A 27,550-nucleotide genomic window follows, 5' to 3' on the forward strand; every position below is an offset into this window, starting at 1 on the left:
ATACTCTGAATATGTCCAATTGTTCTTGGAGTTTTAGTTTGCAAAGCAGGTAATGTAGAAATGTTTCTGGAATATGTCATACAGATTTGAGGATTTGGCAGAAGATCCTAAAGAGCACAAAAGTGTTTTAAGGAGAATGTAAATGAAAATTAACTGCTTAAATGCTCAGGAATGCTGGATCTCAGCTTATATTTACATTCACAGTATACATGTTTACAAAACAGTAACTGGATAAGGAAAATGTTCTATGTAGCAGAATATAGTTTCTATGATGTGCCCAGCATTCAAATCTTTCATTTAAGCTGAGATGACTGACTAGATAGATTCTAGTGAGGTCGACTCTACCTCAACCAGTAAAAATGTTTTTCCTGCAGGGATTTCAGAGCAGGTTTTTTTTATGGCAGTGATCAGGCTGCAGAATAGTAAAGGTCCCTTTTGGCTTTAAAATATCTGAACCTCTGCTGTCATTTTTAAAGAGTTAAGGAACTACCTGCGGTTTTGAGTTGAGTAGGAGGACTTTGGCATATTTAAAAGTATTTCCCAGCTTGCATGGTATTGTGAGAGAAGCTAAAAGTTTTGGTAAAAGAAGCAATCTTGAGTTATGCCTCTCTCTTCTAGAATCTGGAAATAGGGAAAACAGTATAAATAGAAATGGTTCAGTGGACAGATTAAGTGATGAAGAAAGAGGATGGGAAAAGACTGAAAAGATCGATTGATTTGCTTCAGTTGTGTGGGATGAGGTGCTTTTTGTATTCTACAATTTTCATATTGAAGAGATTCCTGGGGAAAAGAAAGGCTTCTCCTCTCTCTTGCATTAAAAAATTGGTCTCAGCATGATTTGTTTCTTCCCCTTGCTTGAAGCAGGTGTTGTTTGGCATTTGTTCTATTTTGTGGATTATCATTTGTCTTCCTGACTTTGGCCTAGAACACTTAAAGGATGAAGGCTTGGTGTCCCCAAAACACATTCTGAGTGTTCCTTGTGGATATCTTTTGAATCACAACAGATTTATTTAGAAAGATAGAATTTTACTCTTTACTTTTAACCCACAGTTCAGTTTCTAACCTGTAAATATTTTAATTTCCTTTTTCCTTTTTTGGTATGAAACACTGAGGTAGACTTCCAACAGGTGCAGATTGAAACTGTTTTTCACCTGAGTGACGTGCAATTATCCCAGCGAAGGACTTAGACTATTATTTATAAATTTAGTCTGGTCATTACTCAGTTTCTTAGGCTGCATCTTCTCTACTTCAGGGTTGCAAATACTGTAGGATGTATAACATCTCTGCAGTCAAGCTCTACATATTCCTAAATATAATATATAACCCAGTTCAGTCAACTTCAGGTTCCGTTTTCAAAGAACAACTTAAAACCTCAAATAGCAAACAGGATTTATTATCTCCTTTCTTCCCTCTTCATTGTCACTCACATTCAGTATTCCATTTACCAAGCAGGACAAAAAGGAAATACTTTGAAGCCTTCTGTACCTCTTAGTTTCTCAATAGGCTTACTCAAGCCCTTCCCCTCTTGGTGACCGTATGAACTTTCCTTGCTGGCATACAGAGGATCAGAAATGTGCCCACATGATTATGCTCAGTGCAATGTGGAATGCGTGACCTGCAATATGTGTGAGGAAATTTGTATTTGGTTTTTATGTTTGGGAAAGGAGTTTGAAAGTGCAGTCAGGTAGTTTGGCTACAGGTGATATGACAAAGGAGCCTTTCATCTTTTGGATACAGGCTGACACAGATCTGCCTGATTATTCCCTCTGAAAGTGGGATTGCTGATGTCAGTTCCCTCCAGGCGTTGTCCCATCACGACTCACCCTTTTATGTACCCTTACTCAAGAGGCAGTAATTGCAGAGATATCTTCTGATTGAACTCAGTACAGATCCATTCTTTCTCATGTCCAAGGCATAGTAAAAAGTTGTCCTTCAGTAGTGGCTGCAGACAGATCTTACAGCACAAGAAAGTGAGCTGAATTCCATGATCCCCTGGGCAGAAGGTGACATCTCAACCCCACTGAAGTGAACAAGTGTTTCACAGAATCACGGTATCACAGAATGGTTGAGTTTGGAAGGGAAGTCACCTTGTGCAACCCTGCTGCACAAGCAGGACCACCTTGAGACATGCTCAAAACCATGTCCAGGTGGTTTCTGAATATCTCCAAAGAAGGAGACTCCACAACCTCTCTGGGCAACCTGTGCCTATGCTTGGTCATCCTCACAGGAAGATGTGTTTCCTGATGTTCAGGCAGAACCTTCTATTTCACCTTGTCCTCATTGCCCCCGCTCCTGTCACAGGGTATTATCCTCCTCTTTGCACTCTCCCTTCAGGTATTTATGACCGTTAAGATCCCCTCAAGCCTTCTCTGCGCTAAGTAGTCCCAGCTCTCTCGGCCTTTCCTCATAGGAGAGATGCTCCAGTACTTTAGTCATCTTTGTGGCCTTTTGCTGCACTGTCTCTGGTATGTCTGTGTCTCTCCTGTACTGAGGAGCCCAGAACTGGGCACAGCATTCCAGCTATGGGCTCACCAGTGCTGAATACATGGGAAGGATCACCTCCCTAAAGCTGCAGGCAATACTTTGCCCAGTGCAGCCCAGGATAACATTAACCCTCTGTGCAGCAAGGGCACATTGTTGGCTCAACTTGATGCCTGCCAGGACCCACAGGTCCTTTTCTGCCAAGCTGCTTTCCAGCTAGGTGGACCTCAGCATATATTCTTACATGTGCTTCCCCAGGAGCAGGATTTCAGACTTCTTGTTGAACCTCATGATGTTCCTGTCAGCCCAGTTCTGTAGCTTGTCATGGTCCCTCTGGATGACAGCACAACCCTCTGGCATATCAGTCACTTCTCCCAGTTTTGTGTCATCTACAAACCTGCTCATCATCCAGGTCATTAATGAAGATGTTAAACAGGACTGGACCCCAGTACTGCCTCCTGGGGTACCCCATAGTTACTGGCCTCCAACTAGACTTTGTGCCACTGATCAGCACCCTCCAGGCTCAGCCTTCAGCCAGTTTTCAATCCACCTCAATCTACCTTCCACGTCAGTGTTAGACTTTGGCCCTAGTGAATTAGGTTGCCTGAGAGACTTGACAAGGCTTCACTGTGATGGAAGGAGAACAAGCTGGGTTTACTGCCCTTGTTATATAAAATATAGTATTGATTCTATGCTCAAGGGTTGAGGCTCCACTGAATCTCAGTTCTTAATAATTCATATAAACCACAATGGAAAGGTGAGTTGATGGTTTTGGGGTTTTTTGCTTTCTTTCTCTTTTTTTGGTTGGATGCTTAGAACAAGTAGTGATGATTGGAAATTTGCTGCCCCTGCTCAACCTCATCTGGAAAAAAAACAAAGAATTGCTTCCACAGATGTCAAATTGACACTTCCTGAGCTTAAAATTCAAACAAATTAACCAAGCAAACAGATAAATATCATCTTTTTAAAGCTTCAGATCAAAGTTAAACACTTGTGGGGATTTTTGAGCCTCTCTTTTCAGATTACTAAAATGTCATTTTTTGGTAAAGCAGACAGAACTGGTCCAATTCTCTGCACCACATCAAAAGATGCATTTCTGAGCAGTCAGGCATTGTACAATACTGCAAAACTTAATCACCTTTTGCTTTACACTTGATTAAGTACATTACTTTTGGATCATAGAGTTCACAAGATATTGGAACATCAGGGCTGTCTCCTATATAGCCATCACCTACTCAGAAACCTGCACGCAAAGGCAGGAAAATGTCTGCAGGGAAAATGTCAGATAGTTAAAGTCACCAGTCTTGTCAAGGCAGCATATTGCTTCCTTAAATGACAGTATAATCAGCATTTAAAAATAAAGTGTGTGAAAACCCATAGAGGTCTGAGAAAAATCTCAAGACAAATTAGACTAATTGATATGTATAGTCTTATTGGCCCCTTTCCACTACATGGGCAAATCTTCAGCAGATGTAAGTTGGCTTAGAATCACTTCAGTCCAGGTCCCCCAGTGCCCCTATACCAGGAATTTCAGGCTGCAGAAAAACTGTGAAGTCTGAACAGTTTTGCCAGACTGTAATAGTAGAACATTATATGTTAATTAATTTCTTTTTATTAAATATGAGAGTCTTTAAGAGAAGGAAGGCTGACCATGTGCCCTCCTTTGCTGTAGTATTTGCAGTTGGGAAAGATGAGCTCAGTTGCTTAGAGCATGGTGCTAATAACACCAGGGCTGTGGGTTTCATCTCTGTATGGGCCATTCTCTTAAGAGCTGGACTCAAGGATCCCTGTTGGTCCCTTCCAACTCAGAATATTCTGTGATTCTGTGAATTTCTTACTGTGAGAAATAAAGTGTGCACACATGGCATCTAATTCAGGAGCCTCTAGTTTTGGGTGCCCAGCTAGAGATTCCATTTCACTCGACTTTGCTAATCTCAATCTGTTAATTTCTATTTTCTTTTACCTGTAAAATGAAAATACCTATTTTCTATTTTCGTTCTGTGATCTAAAATAACTCACTGACTTTTGTAAAAACTTTTGATATCACTGGGTAGAAGGATCTATTCAAAACATTAGAGGAATCTAAGTGTCAGGCAAACCAGTCTGTAAAACTTCAGGGATTCCTGGATTTACAAGAAATGTGGGAGGTTTGAGAGGGTTGAAATTTGGTCTCCCAGATTTAGTATTGATTATTTCAGATAAATTTCTTATTTGCTGGAGTTTCTTTTCAAAAACTGTACTGCTTTATTTTTCTTTTCTTTTGAAAGAGCATAAAAAGTTGTCAAGAATTTTTAAATTTTTACTGAAATGGAAATTTTAATTTTTGACCAGCTCTCCCAGACAAAACCAAGTCTATTTCTGTTCTGTTCTCCCTTGTTCTATTTTGCTCTTCTATTGTCTATGCCACTGAAATACTTGAGCACCTTCCAGAAGTACATCAACTGACAAAACTAGCATTTGTTACATGAAAGTCTATTCTCCTTCTCTTCCCAGTGGGAAGATTATATAAGATGTTTTGTCTTAGTGAAGTTTTTGATTGATTTAAATTTTCTTCCCCATTTCCGCATTTTCCCTGCTCTGTGTTTTGATGTTGCAATCAGTAACAAGAGCAGTTTTATGAGCTGAGGGTTTTCAAGCCCCTAATTGACTTACTCTGTGTTATTCTGACCTGGTATGGGAGACCCCCCCTTCCTAAATTTGTTATAGTTTTTTACCCTTTTATCGAGGTCAAAGTTATTTATGTTGCCATGCAACTCTTAACAGTGGGATATTTTTGCTTCAGCCCTGCAGGGATGTCATGGTTCTCTCAGTGTCATGCCTGTGCAATTTGATGGGTGTGGGAAAGCCGTGTTGGAGATGGATAGGTGGCAACTGTGAAATCAGAGATTAGCTGCTAAGGAAGTGGGGTTTTTGGCTTTATGTCCTTATGCTATAGTTTGGTCTTCCAGCTTATATGGGCGCTCCCCATGATCGTTGCTTCGTATCATAACCTAGAACAAATAAAGCAAGATACCTGGGAAGGGGCCGCAGAGCTGAACAGCAGGAGGAAACAGTGGATCAGAGAGCAGAAACAGAGAATTTCACATTGAGTAAACAGACACCCTGCAGTCAGACTGACCTCTCCTCGTCTCCATGAACAGCATGTCAAGCTAAGTGAATTAAAACTCCACTCACTGTGAGAACCAGTGACTGTCCTGGCATTACCAGGGTATCCACAGACACATGGCTCCAGTTTAAAAACGCAAATTGAAACATGCCACATTAATTCCTTCTACTTACAGGAATGTTTGAAGATGTAAATGCACAATTTGTCTGAATGCTGTCACGTTCTATGACGCTGTTAGTCTCTTTGATGGAGAACTCCACATGATAACTCCACATGTTATCTTCCCTTGCTGAGTTAAATCCTGAAATTTAGTAGCAAGTGTTAGGGGAGCCTGCTGTGCACTCTGGTTTCCCACATGCTCATATTTTTGATGTGAGAAACAAAGTTCACTCTTGGCACTGTAGGTAAGTGCTTTTTCCACTGAGTTTTGTAGAAAAAAACTGCACATTCATTCTTATGCTGTGGCAGTCTGAGAACATTAAATTGTTCCCTACTTATGCTGGGCTACTGTTTTGAAAAAGATGCATGTGTTTCCATGTGGAGTCTCATTGGCATGAGTGACAGGAGGGTCCATGCTGTCCCAGGCAGGACTAGGGAATGGCAGGTGGGAGGATGGCAAACTGATATCCTTTCTCACCTTGGAGCACTCCTTCAGGGGCATGACAAACTCAATCAATATCCCAATGAGATTTACATAACTCTGACAAGCAAGAGAGTTTTAAAAAAATTAAATTTATTTATTTTTAGTGAGGCAGATGATCAAGATTTTCTTTTTTTTACTGCTACATGTCCCTAAATCACCCATTTATTCAATTCTTTCTGCTGCCTTCCAGCCACATGGCTAAAATTGTGGAAGTGGGATTGGAAACATGAGGGGGACATTTTAATTTAATAGCATAGAGGCGATATATTAATAACACATTTGCAACAGGGGAAGTGGGTTTTTCCAGGTTTTTCTAGTTTGAAAGAATTTATATAGACATTCCTGCTTAAGGAGTTGAAATTTTGCATGTAAGACATGAAGTACGGATGACTTTTATGACAACAAAGTAGCCAGACTTACAGCTTTCCTTGCTTAATTTACACAACATTGGATTCGCAGCAGACAGGGACTCCAGGCTATTGAGAGCAATAAACACAAGGCACTCTGAACAGACACGGGTGCCCAGGTGACCTTCTCCTTAGCATCTAATAGAAAGGGAGATGGGAATGTGAGCATCGTGGCTGATTAAACACAACATCCAGTGTCACATTCAGATAAAGAGGTGCATGTCAACACTTTTTCCTGATATGTTTGTGAATTTGTTTTGTGATGCCAAAGGAAAGAGAGCTGTAGCTTTGTTTACATTCAGCCCAGAAATTCTGAACCGAATGGTGATGTTAAATTCTGCCTGTTAGAAATTGTACATATGACTGGCTAGTGCAAAATGCTGCTTTTGTAGTCATGGATTTATTAATAAAACAGGTAAAAATAACTCACAGAACTGCTTTGGTGAGGCTGCAAGGTTTTGCAGTGGGCATCTCAGCCTTTGCCTCTGGCGTTATCCCCTCTGCTGTTCTCTTCAGCATCATTGGTCTCAATGAGTTTCTAATTTTTCCACTATTTCCATTCTTCATTGCTGGTGGCAGCACCCTTTCCCTGACACCCCGGTCTGTCTCTTGAAGGGCATCTTGGGTCTTTTTGAGTCCTCTTGTCTAACACAACCAGTCTGGATCTACATCATAATTTTCTTACCATCAGTTATATCTGAAATTCCTATTTTATCTGTCACTGTAGTTCAGCATATTCATATACACTGATCTCCATATGATGACCTCCTCTACCACTGGTCCTATTCCCTATGCAAGGCTGCCAAGTATGTCATAATTTCTGCGAGTGGTTCCTCATCCATAAGAACATCAAGATCCATTTTCTCCTCTCATCATCAAGGCCCTGGCCAATACTAAAACTTCTCATTCAGCTTTCACCTGGATCTCACCTTGTCCCTTCTGCCATCACCATCTCTTTGAGCCATTCAGCCCCCATGTCACTGACAGAGATGTCTCCTTCACTCTCTGCAGAAAGAATCCCACTTCTGAGCTTGTCCTTGAGGCCATCACCTCTCTGAATTCTCACAGGGCCTGAAGAGCTGCCCCTTGTCACGTTATCTCCAGTAATGTGTTTCATGACTTTTAAACCTGTGTTTACTATACAGGCAGCTGTACTTACACTGAAAAGTTTTTCGGACTTCACAGGGGGAAATGTTTGAAAACCACCTGAAATGGTGATTTATCTGCTGCATTTCTGTTTTGTCAGGTATTTTCCTAATCTGCCTTTCAGAGCACATGTGGCAGTGCCACTCTAGGGACAGTCTTATCTTCTTTGCTTACCAAGAGCAGTTTGGTATGAAATGTTCCTTTTAAAATGGTCTTATCTGACCCCTTCCTAACTCTTGCCTGCATATTGCCTGCATGGAGGAGCAAGGAAACCATCCTGTAGTTCACACACAAGTCTCACAAATGAGACTGACCTTGGGGTAGCTGGATGAAAGCCTTCCACTGACCACAGGGAACACACAATATTTACTTACAATAGAAGAGGAAATGAGGCCTAGTTCATACATTTGGAAACCTTTGAGTTCCTAACAGAAAGGTTGCTAATACTGGTGTCAAACATTGCTATTTGTTTTGTTATATAACTCACCTGAAGCTCAACTGCAGTTATAAGTATGCAGTATCCCATTGACATGAGAGCATAAGACTTGGCTAGGATTATGGTGTTGCAACTCCCAAGTACTTTCTGAAAGGAAACAAGATCTTTTGTAAACTTTGCACAGATAAAAATGTAGTAGTTGACATTTGTTTTAAGTTTCTTGACAATTTATTTGCTTCATTTATATGAAGCTTCTGCCTAGTGACACAAGTAAAATAATCCAGTTTTGAAATAACTGTTGGGTGTTGGTTAGAAAGCTTGCAATCTGAAATCTCTCTCAGTAGGTATTTCTGGAAGAAGTAATTTTCTGAGTGCAGCTGAAGGTGTTAAAGATGATTGCGCGATGTTCTGTGTGTGTTATAAGAACAGACAGAGACAGAGAACTAAAAGGGGATTTCTTTGCTTGAAATTCCCATCTATTGTCAGTGTTCATCTCCTGCTTAACTTTTGATATAGACCTGCAAGTTTTTGTGAGTCAGATACTTGAGGCAGGCTCATGGAAATGCCAGGACAGATAGACAGATGCACTACATGTGCTTTGGAGAGCTAAAGGACTGTTGCAAAGAACTGCTAGAGACTATTTGTGCACAGAGAAACAGAGAAACAAATAACTCATATTCCCTACTCTGTAATCAAAAGCCATTCTTGGCTGGGAGAGATCCCTGCAACAACATTCTTGCCTACCCTTGAGAGAAGGAAGCCAAAGATTATTCTGTTACCCTTCATTATCATTCAGTGTGGTATAAACTGCCCAGGACTTGAACTCTCAAGTGCCCAGGAGGGCCAGTACATGAATATACCTTGTGTCAGCAGAGGCCATTTCAAATAATACAGATGATGACAGATTGATGTTGGTAGCTCATTAGGCAAAGCACTGACCGAGACATCAAATTCCTTTCAGCAAGAATATGGCTGGACTGTTTGCTGTTGTGCATTAAAGGAGAGACACATTTTTCTTCTTTGATTTCTCTTGCTTCCTGCTTCCCATGTTTGCATCAGACAGTGCCAGCTATCAGATCTGTCATCATGTTTGACTTTCCTAATGTGAACAGCTGCGCCAGAAGAATCAAGGTGTAAAGCTAAACCCAATCTGCACATATAGTATATATAGTACATTTCAACAAAAGCCCCGTGTTCATAAGCCTCCTGTGGCATACAGATTTTAATATAACACTTGGCTTCTAGCTCGTCCAGATCCAATAGTACAATCTTCCCACTCTTGCCTGAAAAGATAGATAACAGATTTCTGAAACAGTGTAAGGTGTATTCGGATTGCTGTCTCCTTGATATGCTAACTCCTGCTCTTGTGGATTATGCTTTCACACTTTTGGGGCATGCCTTAACCCATGTGATTAAGCTGGTAGCCTCCTGCCTCTTCCCGAAGAAGATGGGGAGAAGTTTTCCAAGCAGCAAACAGTGTCACAGTTCTCTACCTCTTTGTCACAGTCTGACAGAGGAAGCCAGGTGACTTCAGCTGCCATCACATTCTTCCCCTGTGATCTGTCTGGGGGAAGATGGAGTGAACTGTACAACGTGCTGTAAAGAAGAGAGGGAGGTGAAGGATTTCAGGGCAGAAGGAATCCCTAGTCCCTATTTAATCCTTGTGCCCAGCAAGGATAAAATACTTCGTAGTCTGGGGGCTAAGTAAGGGCAAACACATCTGAGGCTAGTTGGCCAATGTGACTACCCCAGAAGAGCTGGTGCTGGTCCCAGAAAAGAGGATTCCACAGCTGCTGAGAGGAACCACAGAGATGAGATGGACACCTGAAGGAAGAAATCAAAGCAAGGAGAGGAGAGGGGGAGTATTCAGCAATTGAAAAGACCCCAATGTGAGGATGGGTGGTGAAATACTTGGGGCTCTGATGGGTGCCTGCTGCACCCAGCTCGTTATCCACTGTGCACACCAGACACAGATCCAGCCTTGCTGCACAGCGTTCTTTGCAGCAGCACAGTTCTGGGGCTCTGTGATTCACTAAGTAATCTTACAGTATAGTGGGTACTTTATCCTCTCAGCTGTTATGCTCAGCGCTTTTCATATCCGAAACGGTTTTACAAACTATATGGGTAATTATCCCTTGGAGGTAGGAAGAGACAAACATTGCATTTTTATAAAATACAATATTGGAATAAACATCACTGCCATTCTAGTAAGGCAAATGTCACAAAGGGACCTGATTGCCACGGTACAAAAATTATCTTTTAAAGTGAATATGCATTTTTCCCTGTTTACTGTAGTTTGCTGTGCTCTTAGGTCCTTGTCTTTCAGACATGTTCTAAGGTATAGCAAGAGAGTAAATTGCAAGACTCGTGATGAACTGCTTTAAATAGAACTGGCTTTAAATAAAGTCAATGAGAAATGGCAATATGGGGCAGGAGTAGCCTGTCAGACATTTCCCACATCTCAGTGTTGTGCTAGACTGAAAAGAAAAGGTTAGCGTTAACATTATGTCTAATGTTACTAGTCTGATAATTCACATACCTTTTATTGATTTTGTTTGAATTGAGTTTATAACTGTTGGTTTGGTCTTAATTTATATAACCAGTGGCCAAATACACTGTTTTCTTAGTAATTCTTGCATTACAGAGAGCTAGATGCAATGACAGTAACTGTGCCTGGCAGTCTACCATCTGGGTACATGCTAATAAAATAATCATCTGCATAATTTTGGAAGTCATTGCAGATACTGGGGGGAAAATGTATTGGGTTTGAGCTGAAAATTGCAGGCAGCCCGGTAGAATAATAATGATGCAAATTATTTCCCCTAAAATCCTGAAATGGTCTCTGGTGGGATTTGTTTTACATGCATCATGAAGCTGCCTATGTTAACTTTGCTTTGATATCAAAGGTAAATAGAGGATGAATGATTAAATAATTTCTATTCAGTTTTGCTGAAAAGAAAATTTAAGTCAGTTTGAAATGAACAATTTCTGCTCTGTTTTATGACAATAATGAGGGAGGAAAACCCTTTTTCCTTGCATCACTAAATAATAAACTATTAAGGATTATAGATTTTGGTCACAATTGGGTCCCACTGCTAGGATCAATATGTGTTTGTCAGGAAAGGACAGTTTGCTCTGCAAGGAATATATTTGCTTCTTCTGCATTCTGAAATCAACTATAACTCATGACAAAGCTGACCCCTAATAAATCCAGAAAAAGTAGTAATACCTTAAGAAATATGGCATTGAGAAGAAACATGTGAATCCAACACATTAGCACTGTATTCAGGAGTAACTTCCTCTTTTCCAGTCCACAGGCCCTTTCTGCAGCTGGAGCTGAACACAAAACATCTTATTTGGGGGCAGGAGTTATTTATGAAATAGCTGTTTCCATCTCCAGTTCTCACTGTCTCCATCCAGTTTATCTGTACCAGAAACACTGGTGCAACAGTGCCTGTGGAAAAAACATGGGAGCAATGAGCCAGACTGGTGAGTTGGGTAGAGCAGAGAGGTGGAGTGGAGATCTTTGGATATTTACAACCTTGAATGCCAGTAATTGAAACCTCTCAGCAACTGAAGCCTATGAAAGGAACTGTGGGAAGAGCCCACCAAATTCCACTGAAACTAATCAGGTTAGAAGAGCCAGCATAGAAAGTAGATATTTAAAAAAACATTTCTCATTTACTGGCCTGTCCCCTGAGACTAGGGGCAATGTGAGATAGTTAACACTAAAGTTTGTGCTCAGGCTTTTGGGTGATCAGTATTTAAATGGAAAGCTTGAGGTGGGAAACCAGTTTAGCTGAGCAAGTTTGAAGGGAGTACAGAATGGAAAATTACCAAGAGCAAAAGAGATATTAAGACGACATTAAGCAGACTTGCAGAGTACTACAGGATGTTTGTGGCAGGAGAGAGGAAGAGATGAACAGGTTTTCCTAGAGCAGAAGTTCAAGTTTGCTGTGTAACAAAGGTCAAAGAAATCGAATCTGAAATAAGAGCAGAAAGGTGCCCATGTTTTTGACGGGATGCTATGAGGGCAGAAGAACCTGAACTTACAAACAAAAAATGCTTCAGAGTAGCTAGGAACTAGAGGAGGTGCTGTGCATGGGGTTAGGAACATTTTACCTGCAACCAAACCCTCTTAATGCTTAAAGTTTTAATGTTCAGAAAACTGTGGAAAACATGAACAAGTGACATGTCCCAGAGAGGCATACATATTCTGGATGGAGAGGTTTGTACCTTCAGTGAGATGGTGAACATGCTGGCAGAAATTTAAGGAGATGGTGCTAACAGGTATTAAGCACTGGGCTCAGGGACTGCCACTGCCAACTGTTTTGCAGCCACAGCTCCGTGCCTGTAGTCCAAATGCCAGGATCGGTGCCTAGTGCTTCCCAACCGCAGCAAACTCGGGGCAGTCTGGCAGATGTCCATCAGAGGTACTCAACCACATCTGTGACGCTGTGACGGGTCGGGGAAACAGGGCAGGCGTGGAGAATGGAGCAGGTTCAATTCCCAAGGTGCGGGTTGACGTTACGGGTCAGCTCATGTCCCCGGTAGCTGCCCTGGGAAGGGGAGGTCTCAGGCCCTGTTCCCAGCCACAGGCTCTCACCCTTCTCTGGCATTGCTCCTTCACTCATCCGACCATGCGGTGAGGGGATGCAGGGAGTTATGCCATCAGAAAATGAATCATTCATGGTGGCGAGGTTGGCTCTTTGGCAGAGGAACTCCAGGAGTTGGGTTAGTGGAGATCCAGCAAGGCACATGGGAAGCAACAGCCACCAGCGGGGAACATGGATAATCTAACCAGTCGAGTCACTGAATCATAAAAATTTGTCTGGAAGGGATCTCTGGAGATCATTTGGGCAAACTGCCGACACAAAGCAAGACTACCACCAGCATTACAGTGGTGGTTGGAAGCACCGGCTGTTTCAGCTTCAGCTTCTCTGCCTGTGAAATAGGGGTAACCCCACACTGGTGGAGCTGAAATCCAGTTTGGTGAAGCATCGGGAGATCTACAGGTGACGAGTTCTGCCTTAGCGTGAAGGATGTTCAAGACCATGCAATGCTACTGGGTGTCAGGGATAGGAATTCTGTTTCTCCTGGCCTTTGTATAAGGCTTGTGATATGGACTAATGTTTTAGGTACAAGGTTGAACTTGTTCAAATATTAAGACTTCTAAGCACAGCTTATGGAAAAAATACAGCCATATGTCATTGAAGAGGGGATGATACACAGCCCTAAATATTCATCTGTTTGTCAGTAGATTTAAAACCAGTGATTGCCTGGAAGCTATTCCTGTTGTGATAATGGTTGTCATACTTGTTTACCTAAACTGAATGATGTCAGAATAGAAAGACCTTCTTTGCTCCTTTATAGTAGCTCCCATGTTTCAGACTGGATCAGGTATAACCAGTTTCTTTAAAGAAAATATTTACTTTTCATCAGAAGTTTACATAACATGTTCTCCAAAGGAACAAATATTGTGTTTCAGCATAGTTTGAAACATGGGAGACTGAGAAGTTAATGAACAACATTTAAGTCAACATCAAAGCACTTTCTTTCTCTAGTAAATACTCAGACCATCAGGCTATGGTGCAATAAGGAGAAGTTCACGGTCAGTCTCTTTTTAACTTGCTTTTTATTATATTTTAAGACCTCATGCAAAAATTCTGCACTAGCCTTGAAAAAGTTACCTGCAGGAAGGGAGAATTAATGCATATATATCTTAAGGTGAGCCTAATCTTATTGGAGAAGTCTGAGATAGAATTATATTAAAATATTATAAATAAATGAAAATGAGTGGAGAAAGCTGTAGAATGCTCTCTAAAGGAAGGAGGGGCCTGGTGACAGGTATTGTGGGGTTCTTGGAAAAAAACAACTGCCAGGCTGGCAAGAGACAGAAAGGGGTGAAAGAAGGAAGAAATACAAAAGTTTGTGACCTCAGCCCAAGGCAGGGAGCTTCCCTGCAAGTCCTGTGCTGGGGAAGAAACAGAGCTTGGTTTTCTTTCCGGGGATAAAAATCTGCTCAAAACAAGCCCATGTTGATTGGGTTCAGAAGTGGAGACTGCTGGGTGGTGTGAGGACACTTCAGCAGCCAAGCAGACCTGAGGCTGGGTATGAGTTAACTGGAGGAGTGAGTCTCGGAAAGAGCTACATATTTGCAGACACACAGGAGCAGTTTGTGGTTCATCCAAGAGACAATCCCAGTCCATTTAAGCCTGATGACAATGGTACATAAACCTTTTGCTGCATCTTTTCATTATATCATGATCTTTAGCCTTACTCCAACCATAACAGGAATTAGCAGCAAATTGCCTGCTTTCTGCTTCCCTAAAAATTACAAAAGCCATTGCAAAGGTGGAAGAGAGAAAATATCACTGCAAAATCTGTATTTGCATAGCAAAATCTGTACACTTTCATGGAGGGAAGTGGGCATTGAAGACAAGGAACTTTTTGTCATAGAACCCTTTCAGAATGGACACATGAAAAGAGCAAACAGAGCCCCGGAATCAGGCAATATTCTGAGTTGAAAGGGACTCACAAGGATCATCAAGTCCAACTCTCAGTGGCCCATGACCTTGGAATTATTAGCAACATACTCTACCCAACTGAGCTAATCTCACAGAACCTCAGGCTTGTGTTTGAAGAACAGCAAATAAGAAAATTCCTGTATTTACAAGCAGTAACAACAGGGTTGCTAGACTTGTAGCAGTAGCATGTAAGACTTATAAATAGGCTTTGGAGGGAAGAATAATACGAGAAGGAGGATAGGAGGGACAGAGAGAAGAAAGTGGAACAAAATGTAACAAGCTTTTACCAGTGTTGGGTCATGTCACACTACTATTTTTAAGATAATGAGTTTTCATAGTCAGGAAAAATGTGGTAGATCTCTTACGCTTTAGTAAAAATCTCATAGCTGTCATATGGGGAATTACTAAAGAGTTACTTATATGTTACAGTTCTGCTGGCTAAAGGGGCAACACAAAAATACAGGCTATAAATAGGAAAAATATCAGCTTGGAGGGAAACTGATTGTGATGTTTCCCAGGTAGGTTAGTCTTAAAACTGATCCTGCTTTAATATATTCATTAATGTCCTCAGCACACTGGTAGGGACATATTTAATGCTGGTAGCATTTAGAGGGCACCATTAGTAAAGGAGGATCAGGATATGGTACACAAAGGGCCAGATGACCTTGAGAAGTGGAGTAACAGAAGGAATGAAAAGTAACAAAGGAAAGAAGAGAAAAACAGAGCCATGTGGCTGAGAACATAGTGCTGTAAACTCATCAGTAGTATAAATAAGGGGACAGGAAAATGTGGGCATTTAGGATGATTTCAGGACGATTGGACTGTTACATGAAGCATCTGGAAAACAAATTCAGTGTCTGATGGTGTCTTGAGGAGCAGCAGGACAGGAAAGTGTGAATGCTTTTTCCCTGGGAACTGGTATGACATCTGCAGTGCCATACCCCTGTCTGGCACCAGTCTCAGGAGGGACCTTCCCTGGAGATGGATGTAGGAAAAGGCTTCTAAGGTGAGCAGAGTCCCTTATACAGGAGCAGACTAAGGAAGAGTAGCTCTTTTATTCTTGGAAATTCAAGACTAAGGCAAAGTAACAGCAAAGAAGGCCTTTTTGTTTTTAACAGTACAGCCTGTCAGACATTATCAGTCACTAAACCCTGGGCAGGTTGAACAGTCTGTCTGGCTCAAACAGAGCGGTTCACCCAAGCTTCCACAGCCTGTGTTCACATTGTGCAGTGATCTGGAAGCCCCAGGCACGCGCCAATCCCTGCAGACCCAGCAGTGGCCCTCGTTAGAGCAAAGACAGCCCTAATCAGGCCTATCTCAGAAAAGGAAGAAACTGCAAAGAGGAGGAACAGTAATGTGGAGATAATTCCATCTCCCCTGTGTGGGAGGCCGGTGTGCACTGACTGCAGAGCTGATAGGTATTTGTCTATGTAGCCTTTAAAAAGGAGATTTGGAGGATGCTGATAAAATAGCTCAAACTTGAGATCTACTGCAAAGGCTTGTTCAAGATTTTCCATCACAGGTCGACAAAATAAATGGATGTGAAGTCATGTGAATGTATACTGGATGCAGCTCCTATGGCAAGGCAGTTTACCTTGGGAGTGCCAGTCAGGACACATACCTAAGTCAAATGTCTTGGAGTTGCAGGGGGGAAGCTGGATTGCAGTTTCCATTATGCAGACCTGAATCTGGAGTTACTGCCTGAGTCGCTGAGGTTATTCCAGTTGGCTTTCAGCCCAGTTTGGTTCACTTGACCAACTGTCTTTTCACCTTTTCTCGCAAACAGCGGCAGATAAAGTTTGGCCTTGTCTGTGCTCTTTTTGGTGACTTAATCCCCAGCACAGGCTTACTTATCAGACCTCTGTACACAAGGCAGAGTTAATTGGCTCTGATCCACCCGAGCGGTGGTCCCTGGAGCTATGCTGATTTTTACCAGAAAACCTTCAGACTTAGCCACTCGATTTCCTTATGTAAAAGAGCTAGTCGGATTTTTCAGTGAGCTTAAATTAGTGATAGAAGATAAATCTTTCCTCATTTCATGAGTTGGAAACATGTTTATTGTGTGAGTACTTGCTGGGGAGGTGAGAAAGTTGTTCCCAAGCCATGGGGGATGTATTTATTCCATCTCCCGTGCTCTCTAACTCCAGACTGTGTTTTGGCTGCAGCAGTGTGCGTCCACCTGCGAGTTCCTGAGTGTTGATGTCACAACTCCTGCCTAAGTGGCCTCTGTTTTTATTAATCTTACCTTACAAGATAAATAAAGAATCTCGAAGGATGAATAAGCAGAAGCACAAGAAGCAGGGCTGTGACTGAGGGTGCAGTACGTGCGTACGAACAGTAGATGTTGCTGGTGCATCTCCATAACACCATCTTCCTGAGGGATTGGAAAGGCCGAAAGGAGCTTAGATCTGAATCCGCTAAAAATCATACAAGCCAAAGGCTGTAGAATATCATCTCCTCAACATCAGAGGGTGTTTAGCAGCCCAGTCACGGCCACGTGTCAGTCTGTTGAGCTTTGCTGAGATCTCAGCTGAAAAACGACCATGGAGGAGAGTGGCAGGAAGCATAGCGGTTGTTATGAGACTTTGTGAATTTTAAATCTATTTTCAGGAGTTCATAAAAAATTCTCTCTGGCCTGTACTGGGGAAGCACTCTGAAAATTATTGCAAAGATATGAAAGGCCAAGGTGCAAAACTTGAGATACAGCAGCATAGATTTTTTACTCTTTATATTAACCTTTTTTTACCCTGCTGATGTCTCTGTTCCATATCTTAATTATCTCTAAAGGAAATCCTATTCTTTCCTCCCTCTCTGTATAGGATCCTGCAAATGTCATTAAGTCACATTGTTTCATTGCACTGGGGAGCCCAGGGAGTGTTTCTATCATCCTTATGCATGTGATTAACACAGATTTTTGTAATGGGAAGCAGTTCACCTGGACCGGTTTCCATGGTGCCGTTAAGCTGGAAGCATGGGATCTGGCACTCATTTGCTAAAAGCTGATGAGGAGTTGAAAGGGAATTTTCCCTTTGACCTTTTTTGGCTGAGGTCACTAATGCTAATCAATATCCTTATTGGATTTCAAGCGTTCAGGTGCTCTTCTTAGACATACCCTCTGAAATTGCCGTGAGGACTAATTACAGGGAGACAATCAGATCTGCAATATGGCAATTCCTTTCAGCAACCACTGAAAGGTCATTGCAAACCAGTATGAACCACTAGACTCCTCTGCTTCTTTAGTGATAAGGTGAGCTATGTTTTGGGTTGAAGGTTGCATTGCTGCCAGTTAGCGCAGTTCATGTACAGCATAGACAGAGGTGAAGATCTTAAAGAGCAGGTTTTGTTTTGACCAGGGATGGTTTGACTGTGACTGTCCCTGCCTTTCAGGAATGGCTTTACATCAGATTCATTCTATTATCCTGTTTTACAAGTTTTACAGTAACCTTCCACTACTCATTAAAATGTCTGAGAAATTAAAAAATCTACTTCTCTTTATTGTGGCAGCAATAGCCATAGAAATCATGTTTTGTTTACCTGCTTACCACTGTAGTCTAATAAAGCTTTGCACAGTGAAAATGTGCACAACTTATGTGCACAGTAATTGGCAAAGATATAGTAAAAGTCCATTTACCAATGCTTGTTAACTGATATTTCCATCATGTTTTTGTATCGCCCTTGAAGTTAAGGTTACTGAGCACATATAGTATTAGTTTCTAGTCAATACTGACATCCAGGTACCAGTTCCTAAGAATTCTAGTGATGAAAACCAAAGCTAGCATTCAATTCAGATCCCAGCAAAATCAGTGAAAGCTTCCTATAGATTGTATGAGCAAACAGATTGGTATAGTCTGACCAAATACCACTGAAATCAGTGCGGGGATGCTTGTCCACTTCAGTGGATGAACAGAATCAATGTCTCTTCTCCCTGTACATACACACCCTCACCTTTACACCCACAGCATGTCTGTGCACACAGAGCTACAGAAGACAGATCCCTGAAACCTGTTCAAAAACATTTTTGAGGTTAGGACTCATCCTCAAGGAGGTTTGCTTCATCCTAGAACAGTCAAAATTAATAAACTTTTTGTGTAAGTACATACACCAGGTTTCAGTTTGGAAATACTGGTCAGAAACAAATGCATTTCATTAGGAATTTAGAGGATTTTTTTTTCCCAGATAGCTGTGAAATAAATAATGTAAATATTCTCACTTCCAGACAGGCAAAATATATTTAAGAAATGGTTAAAAATACCCGTGAGAGAGCTAGCAATCAACACTCTTTTTACTAGTTTTGTTTTGTGTTCTTTTCTGACTAGTATGTTCATGACCAGCTGTTTCTAGAGCTAGTAAAAATTCTCAAGTTCACATTAGGAAGGTTTTCAGTTACATGATCTGTAGCTACAGTTGTTAGAACACTTGGCATGGCCTTTAAAAATGAGAAAATTGTTTTTGTTGAGTAAAGCACCAAAGCTCTGAAATAATATTTCACTGGACTTACAGAAAATGTGTTTGAACTTTCCTTTTAATGCCCAAGTGACAGGCAATATGGTAGGCAGGGAGATTCCAAATGTGACTTAAAGTGATGTCCATTTAATCTGTGCGAACATTAGAAATTTCTGTGCACTTGCAAGGGAAGAACTTGTACCAAATCAACCTTGACCAATATTTCTTTATTCACACTCGTATGCCAGCTCATCTCACCCCAGATTTGCCTCTGCATTGATGGTGAAGTGCACATGCAACAACAGCATCCCTTGTTTTTGCTGGTCACCTTAAATGGGGGAACTAGCCAAGTTTAGTCAAATCCTAGCAAGTTTTGCTCTTAACTGTGCACTGCCTAATAATAATTCTTGTTTTCTGGTCAGAAAATACCAATCTTGTGTACCATCAGTCTCTGCCTGGCAGTTTGTACAAACCTCTATTACAGAAGTGAGCACAATAAGAAGCACATTTGGACTACACTGATAGAGAAACTGGGGCTTATAATGGTGCAGTGGCTTGTTGCTCTCTCAGATTACTTCAGACTCCAGTGGGAAAATAAATGCTGAGAGTTAAAGGAATGTGTGAAATTCAGAAGGGTTACAGGAAAAACTAGCCTGCCACTCTCAGAGCAGCAAAACTAATGAAATAAGGCTGGATGATTGGATTTACCACTAAGATTTATTAGGCAGGATCATTTCAAGATTCCTGAAACAAGGTGAAAGGCCCAAATGCCAGTTTTACCTTTAGCCCTGCTTCCTCAGGTGCCCATGGGGAAAGAAGGTCTTGTGACAGCACCAAGATGGGCTAGCCTGCTTTCTCCCTTCCATATGGATGTTTTTGCCAAACAGGGGAAAAGCTCTGTCCTTCCTCCAATGCCTGTGACATGGCAAGGAACAGGGAACAGCTAATGGCCCAACTTTGGTCAGGTCAGGAAAGAAACTCAGACCCTGGCTCTGCTCTCTGCTAGCTGGGAACACTGCCAGCATGGCGAGGTGACAACCCTGAAGAAAAGGAGAGATTACTGGCCCTTCTCAAATGTCCTGTGATTAAATCCCAGCCCTACTATTTACTCCTTGAAAATCATTCCTGGCTATATGCTATAGTCACTCCCTCCATATAAAAATTCAGAAAATAAAGTTATAGAGCTAAAACAGATGAGCATAAGTAGTGTCAAAGAATCTTAATGGTGTTTTTTTTCTTAGGGTAGAAGTGCCCATTTCTTTGAATATGAGTGGACAGAGGATGCAACATCCATAAGGAAACCAAACATTCGGTTTCACGTTGAGGACATCGCTCTGTGTCTCCTCTCAACCAATATTACAACTAAAAGGCTCAAGGAAATTAAATATCAGTGAGGGTGGTTGAGATTTTGTTGTGATTGTGTAATGAGAAATATGGCATATTCCTGCTTGCTTTGGACTGAGAGTCAGATGGAGTGTAACTAACATTTGTCATGGTACCACTAGTCAAGTGAAATAGGCTGGAGTGGAACTGGGGGGGAATCAGGAGGAATAATTTGGTGCAACAGCTGTGACTTCTGGGCTGGAAGCAGGATAGTATGGAGATGTGACAGTTCCCTGACAGTTACTTTTGTCCTGCCATAGACAATTGTAACAATTACACTTACCCTTAATTACTGCACTTAGACTGTGGTAGGCTAAAGCACTCCTTAGGATAGGAGGTGTTAAGAGGCAGAATACGTTTTAAATTTAGAAAATCCCCTTGAGAAATATCCTTATTTCACACTTATTATTAGCAAAGCCAGCCTTGCAGTGAAAATCTTTGCTTCCATGACTGGAACCAGTGTCTTCAGCAAGAACCAGGTGTATAGAAATCTCTTGTGTGGGGACATTGACGTTCCATCTGCTCTGAAAATCTAGGAGCTGCTGAGTCATCTCCCATGCCATGTGTATCTGACATAATTTTTAAAGGTTATCAATACTGGGGCACTGCATGCTTAACAGATAGGGGTTTTTATCTTATTTCATTTTCCTCTGAGCCTGTAAGTAAATACCTGCCTGATCCTGCTACTGTTAAATTCAATGACTAAAGTCCTTGTTTGTTCCAATGGTAGAGGATTTAATGTTGCAAACTTAAATAATTGAAATAAGTGACCCATAGTGATAGGAGGCAGATATCCAACAGGCAGAAGGTCATTTTCTTCTTAAGCTGTTTATAGGTGTGAATTAAGATGCCTATGAAAAATGCTTTACCATTTCTTCCAGATTCACCCACGTAGCAAAATACATGCAGAGCAAGCAGAGTTTTTAGGTGGAGGACTGGAGCAAAAAATTACAAATAACACTGTGAAGCCCACAGTCTTCCACCCAGCAGTTTCTGTTGTGCTGCTTATGGGCTGGGATTTTTGGTATCCTATGCTCTCTGAACACCTTGTGTGTTGAGTTCCTTTGAAAATTTAGGTACTTGTTTTCCTGCCTAATTGGAAGCAGAACTCATTTGAAAATGTATTCGCTTTCCCTCCAGGGATGGTGCTATACCAAAATACAGTGTATGCTTTGGCTTAATTTAATAAGTCATAATCTCTTCTCATATTTTATTACATTTTAATGCAAGGTGATTTTTTCCAGAGATGACTCAAAATAATACAAAAGAAAAAGCTTGTCCTGTGAACAAAACATGAATTATAGCTGATAAAATCAAGATATTTTGAAGGCTTGCCAGCACAAAGAATGAACTCCCTCAGATTCCTAACTTACAGAGTAATGTTAGCAACACTAAATTTCCCTAGTAATTTTGAAGTCTAAAGGAATCTTAAGGACAGGCTAAGGAAATCAATAGAAAGAAGAAATTTCCTGTGAATGCAGAAAATCACTGCAAAATGAGGAAAAGAACAAGGTAATTTCTGCTGTTCTGATGAAGACTCACAGCTTACAGTGCTCTTGGACACACTTACCCTGTGCCTTTTGGATGTGGATGTTGTTATGCTCATTGGGAACTGCCACCTCAAGAAAGTATGTAATGCTGTGTGTGGAAATGTCAGCATAAGCAGAACGAGGTGTTCACTTGCTTTTCTGAGCTGCCTGCAAGGGGATATTGTGCTGAGGCTCTGTAGACTGCAGTATCTCACAGCTCCTTGCCAGGTGCTGTTCAAGATGAGAGCTTTGGCTCCTAAAGCCATTTATGGGTGGAACACAGCTCGCTGCTGGCTGGGGCTGTGAGCCTTCAGAGTGGGTGTAAACTCAGCAATGCAGCTTAACTGAGCATTCAGAGATTTACACTGTGAGTCCCATATGACTTGGTAGTCTGGTGGTGCTGCTTATTTTAATCTTAAGGAGCATCTTTCAGTCAGATCTTTCTACAAAAGGAAGTGGAACTAATTCAAATAAATAATATATTGGATTTTTAATATATCGAACTCATGTTTAAGAAAACAAATAAATTTGCAAAAATACATTCTATAAAAATGTTTAGAAGAGCTTCCCTTTGTCCTCATTATTTTCTCTGTTGCAGAATGCAAGATATGAACTGATTTTAGTGGAGACTATATCTCATGAGATGAAATGAGTCCTGGTTCAGTAAAGAATAAAAGAATGTATGAGAGCACTTTTACATTAAGGCTTTGGATGTAGGTAGAGTTGTGCCTAGAGTGAAACTCATTTTTGTTAAACGGGTTTAGGCGTGAAAGAGGCAATCGCACGGAGCGTGTGAAGCTCTCTGTCTCTTCAGGATGTCTCACACGGAAACTTTTCTCTCAGTGCACGTGACATAGAGGCTTGGTATTTTTAGAATGACAAAAGGCTGTTCTCCCTCCATCAGATCATTCATTTCTCTAGAAGCCTTACACCAGAGTTTTCAGAAGGTATCCACTGACTCCGAACCTCAGTGTTCTCTGCACAGTTTGAGAGATTTATAATCACTGGGCTGCTCTGCTCACGCTTTAGAGATACGTTCTTGAACATTCCCCTCAGTCCGATCTCTGTTAGTGTTTTTGGGCCTCTCCAAAATCATAATTCTCAGCAATTGGACACCTTAAGCCACTGGCAATATTTTAAAATGTCTGAAGATTGTATTCCAGACTTCTTCTGTAGCTTTGGGCAAGTTGTTTAATCTCTCTGTAGCTTCAGTTTCTTCACCTGAAAAGGAGGGAGAATATCTGTGCCCTAAGTGTGCTGTGCCACTTAATTCAGGAATGTGAGCAGGAGGTGCTCTGAACTCCTGGGGGCAGAAGGCAATTAAGTTACAAAATATTATCAGTACTAGTATTAGTATTAAATAACAATGCATATTTATTCTAAATATACCCTTGTCCTACTGCATGCAGTTCTATCTAAAAGACCATTCATGCTACAGAGAGACAGGCTCTTTGTGTCATGGCTCAAGTCTGAGCCTCATGAATGTTTTGCCATTGGCTTGTGTTGGGCCAGAATTTCACTTCATGATCAGTCTTAAACCTGTGTAAATCAGTGCAAGACCAAGACTTCTATACTGTGAAAGTGTGAGTGGTCCTTATTATAAACCCCGAAGAACCATTTTTTTAGCCATAAAATACATTTAAAAGAAGAAAACTCATAACTATGCATTTCTGATCAGTTAAATATTGCTGGCATTAAATATACTTTAGTCTTATGAATAATTTGGAAAGGTTATTTCAGAGGAAAGATTAATTGAAGTTCAGAAATATTCCATTGCAACTGCTGTCTGAAAAAAGTATGTACATTCCGAACTCTTCACAGAAATGGTCCCTACCACAAAGAATTCAAAGCATAAGATGGAAAACAGAAATCCCTGAAACAAAAAAATAGCCTTGCCATGTATTTCAGATACTGAGATTGGAATTGGTCAAGGTTGATGGCAATCTACTAATGGCTCTCTTATTCTTTGGGATTTTGTTGAAAATGAAGACTGCAACACAAAGGAGATTGAGAGCGTACAAAATTTGATACGAGGAATCAGTTCCCCATTGCCACATTTTTTGCCTGAGAAGTACATAGCCTCAATTTGAGTCAGACTTTTCAGTTCTCCTTGTATAAGTGTAATAGTGGTTATTTTAAATGCATGCATCATACTGAAAGGGTAGTGGAATGGATGCTTTCTAGTTCAAGGTCTGCTGCTGAAAACATTTTCTGCTTATTAGCTGTTTGCATGCTGTGATGTCTCATAGTGCTCAGTGAGAGTACTCTTGGGTGCCAAGATTTGCAGGGTTCAGGCCAGAACAGAATGTAAAATTAGGCTCTGAACTGGTACAAGGGGACAAACTGCAGGGGTGTAGATGGTAGGAAAACTACACTAGTAGTGTACTTACCACCTCCTCATGTCACTTGGAGTTTTCTCCTTCAGTCTGTTGCTGCAACATATAGGTCTAATAAATCACTTGTTTTACACCATCAGCACTATGTGGATCTCTGCTGTGTTTAGCTCACTAACAGTTAATAACTATGAGCCATTTTCTCCTACAAAGAGAGCCACTCTTTCATGGAGAAACTCTTTATCAGCCTGGCAACTTGTGAACTCCTTAGCATCTGATGCAGACAGTGCTCCTGATGAAATCAATAGCTGCATTGATTGAGTAACAACCTGAGGGACTGAGCCCTGGACTGGGCTAACACAGCCAAGCGATGAATTCAGTGATTGAAATGCTTTCAGTAGAGTTAGGAGCTGTCCCCTAAGACAGGAGATTTTCTGCAGACTAGAGATTTTAGATGTCATTGTATAAACTCTGATATATGGACAACTCACCCCTAAATCAATCTTTTCATGCTATAAACATGATTCTCAAAGTTCTCACTGTGACTGAACTCCCAAGAAGGACCTGAAAGTGCTGCCTTTTGTGCTTGCACAGTTGTGTTCTCCATTAGGCAAAATGTTGGCTCCCTCAGTACAGTGCAGCTCACTGGCTCCTTTGACAGAGTGAGTCTCCTTGGAGTGACTGGGAACAGCAGGATCTCACAGTTACCCTGAGCTGTGCTACCAGAGCCATTCCAACACTTCACTCTCCCAGCCATAAGGAAAGGCAGCTCTAATTGCTGCAGCTCTCCAAATCTATTCAATGCCTGTGTGACCCTTTCACATTCTAGTTTTTCAGAAGTAGCCCTGAAAATGAGCACTGTCAACCCAGAAAAAACAATGTGTAAATCTCCATGGTCATCTAAGGGGCAAATCAAACTTGGAGCACTTCAGTAGCTGGGCTTCATAATGTCTCTGTTTCGTGCCAACATGACCAACCTCTGGAGACCTCACAGATTCATTCCTCGCCTTGGTTAACCAGCTTATCCAGCAGCATGACTGGGGTCAGTTACACTTTCTAAACTCCTGACCTTGGATAAAGCCTCACTGATCCCCTCAGCAGGACAACATCCTTTTGCAATACGGATAAAAGACCTGGTCCTGTGCACCTTTACACAGTTTCTCACTGAGTTATTTTTGACTAACACCAACATAAGGAAAACATAGCAGAGATTTTTGAAATGTTTACATGGATTATTATTTTGGTGAGGGTTTTTTGTTGTTTGGGGTTTTTTTAATTGATACTAATTGATCAATACTTTTTCCATGGCACAGTGAGGATCAAAACTAGAAATGAGTCTGCACCTACTAATCAGTGATGCGTTTTTAGTGGAAGACAGTATCATTTGTTGCAAAATAAATTATATCTACAGGATAACTAAAGCTTTGCCTATGTCTGGAAAATGCAGTGGATTAAACTGATGCATAAATTTAAGGTTGGTTGAAAATTATTCTTCTGATTTATGAGTTTAGCTTAAAATGAAGCTCAGAGAGACAGCACCTCTGGGTATTTTTGTATCCTGAAAAAAACCCACCAACCCCCCCCCAAAAAAAACAAACAAAAAACCCTCACCCCCCCAAACCCACACTAACTTAATTAGCTGTATTTTCTGTTTAGTGTGCCACAGTTTTTACCTGGTGTGTGGGCCACAGGAGGTGTTCTTAGGTAAGTGCTCAAAGAAGCTTTCTTTTCCTCTGTGGGACCTTTCTTGCCAAGTGATTCAGGTGATACTGTGATAAGCCAGGATCAGATATCCATCTCTGAATCCAACTGTGCTAAAAAAAAGGGTTATTGTCTCACAGTCCTTCCTTTTCTCCCAGCTGTTTGTCAGAGTCTCCCTGACAGATGCTATCACATCCTCAGATTGTTTGTGGAGATGTTCAGAAGAGGGTCCTTAAGTTGCTTCTGACAAAATCCTCTCAGTTAGCAAAGAGCAATTACTTAAGCCATTTTAAATAAACCTGTCTTGTTTTGATTGATAGGATTGGGACTGCTTAAAAGATCATCCTTTAAGAGCCTGTGTCCTGTCTGCCTACTGATCTGGTGGCAGGGCAGTGGCAGGTAGCTGGAGACAGTAACCACTCATGAATTTTTGGAGAGTGGATCTGCCCAACATCCCAGGGTAACTCCTCAGCCTGTGCTGGTGGGCTGGGACTCCTGGGTTCTCTTCCTGGTTGAGCTGCTGGCCCAGTACATAGTCTTGAGCACATCAACCATCTACACCTCAGTTTCTGCATCAAGGCATAATCATCCTCACGGCAGGAGCACTGTGAGAGTTAATTATAGAGTGATTTGATTCCCTTGGTGCTGAGTTACAGGTGACTGCTGCTACTTCTGCCTTTCATAAGAATTAACTTTTTTTTTCCCTTTCTCATATCTTGAGTAAATTAAAAGCTAAATTTGTGTTCACAATGGGAAACTATGCTCCACTTTGAAGAATGTTGTTTATTCTGATGACTCACTATTAGGAATGCTGCTATGTTAAGTGGCCCAGCAAGGAATCCTCCTTCTCAGCCCTCTTCAGAACAAGCACACAATTCCCAGAAAAAACGTATTAAACTATTCAGCTGTCCACATGGAGGGCTAAAATGTGCTGTCTGGGTGCCCCTGAAATTCAGTTCAACTTTGTATTGCTGGGTAAGGTTCATATGAGTGAATCTTATTTGTATTCATTTAAACTCACATCAGATTCTCAGAGAGACCAACACAGGTAACGCTGGAGTAATCAACATCACACCCTACATATCAGCGAGAACAGCAGAAGGGAAGGGTCCTCTTCCAGTATTAACACAAATTGGGAACAACTCTTCTCCTCCTGAAGACAGGCACATAAAGCCATTGCCAGCTTGAGGAGTTCCCACCTGCGGCTCACTCCAGTGACAGAGCACAGTCCCAAAGTGATCATCTTTATTGGCAGCACATCCCAGTGCAGAGGTGATAATAAACAGTCAGGGGTCACTTCACTCTTGAAGAGAACAGAGCATGTCATTACACCTGAAAGTGCCTGCTAAGGTGGTGCATAGCTGGGCTGCTCCTCCGTTTGGCTGATGTTCTTCCTTACACCACCCGGGCTTTGA

At 41.4% G+C, this 27,550-nt stretch overlaps 1 protein-coding gene across 1 annotated transcript in view; it reads left to right on the forward strand.

Moving 5' to 3' along the window:
* Nucleotides 1-27,550, forward strand: part of LOC135419513 (sentrin-specific protease 5-like) — a 204,831-nt gene that overhangs the window by 63,822 nt on the left and 113,459 nt on the right. The gene's annotated exons all lie outside the window — the stretch shown is intronic.

The sequence above is a fragment of the Pseudopipra pipra genome, chromosome 10 (genome assembly GCF_036250125.1).
Source record: "Pseudopipra pipra isolate bDixPip1 chromosome 10, bDixPip1.hap1, whole genome shotgun sequence".
Classification (NCBI taxonomy): domain Eukaryota; kingdom Metazoa; phylum Chordata; class Aves; order Passeriformes; family Pipridae; genus Pseudopipra; species Pseudopipra pipra.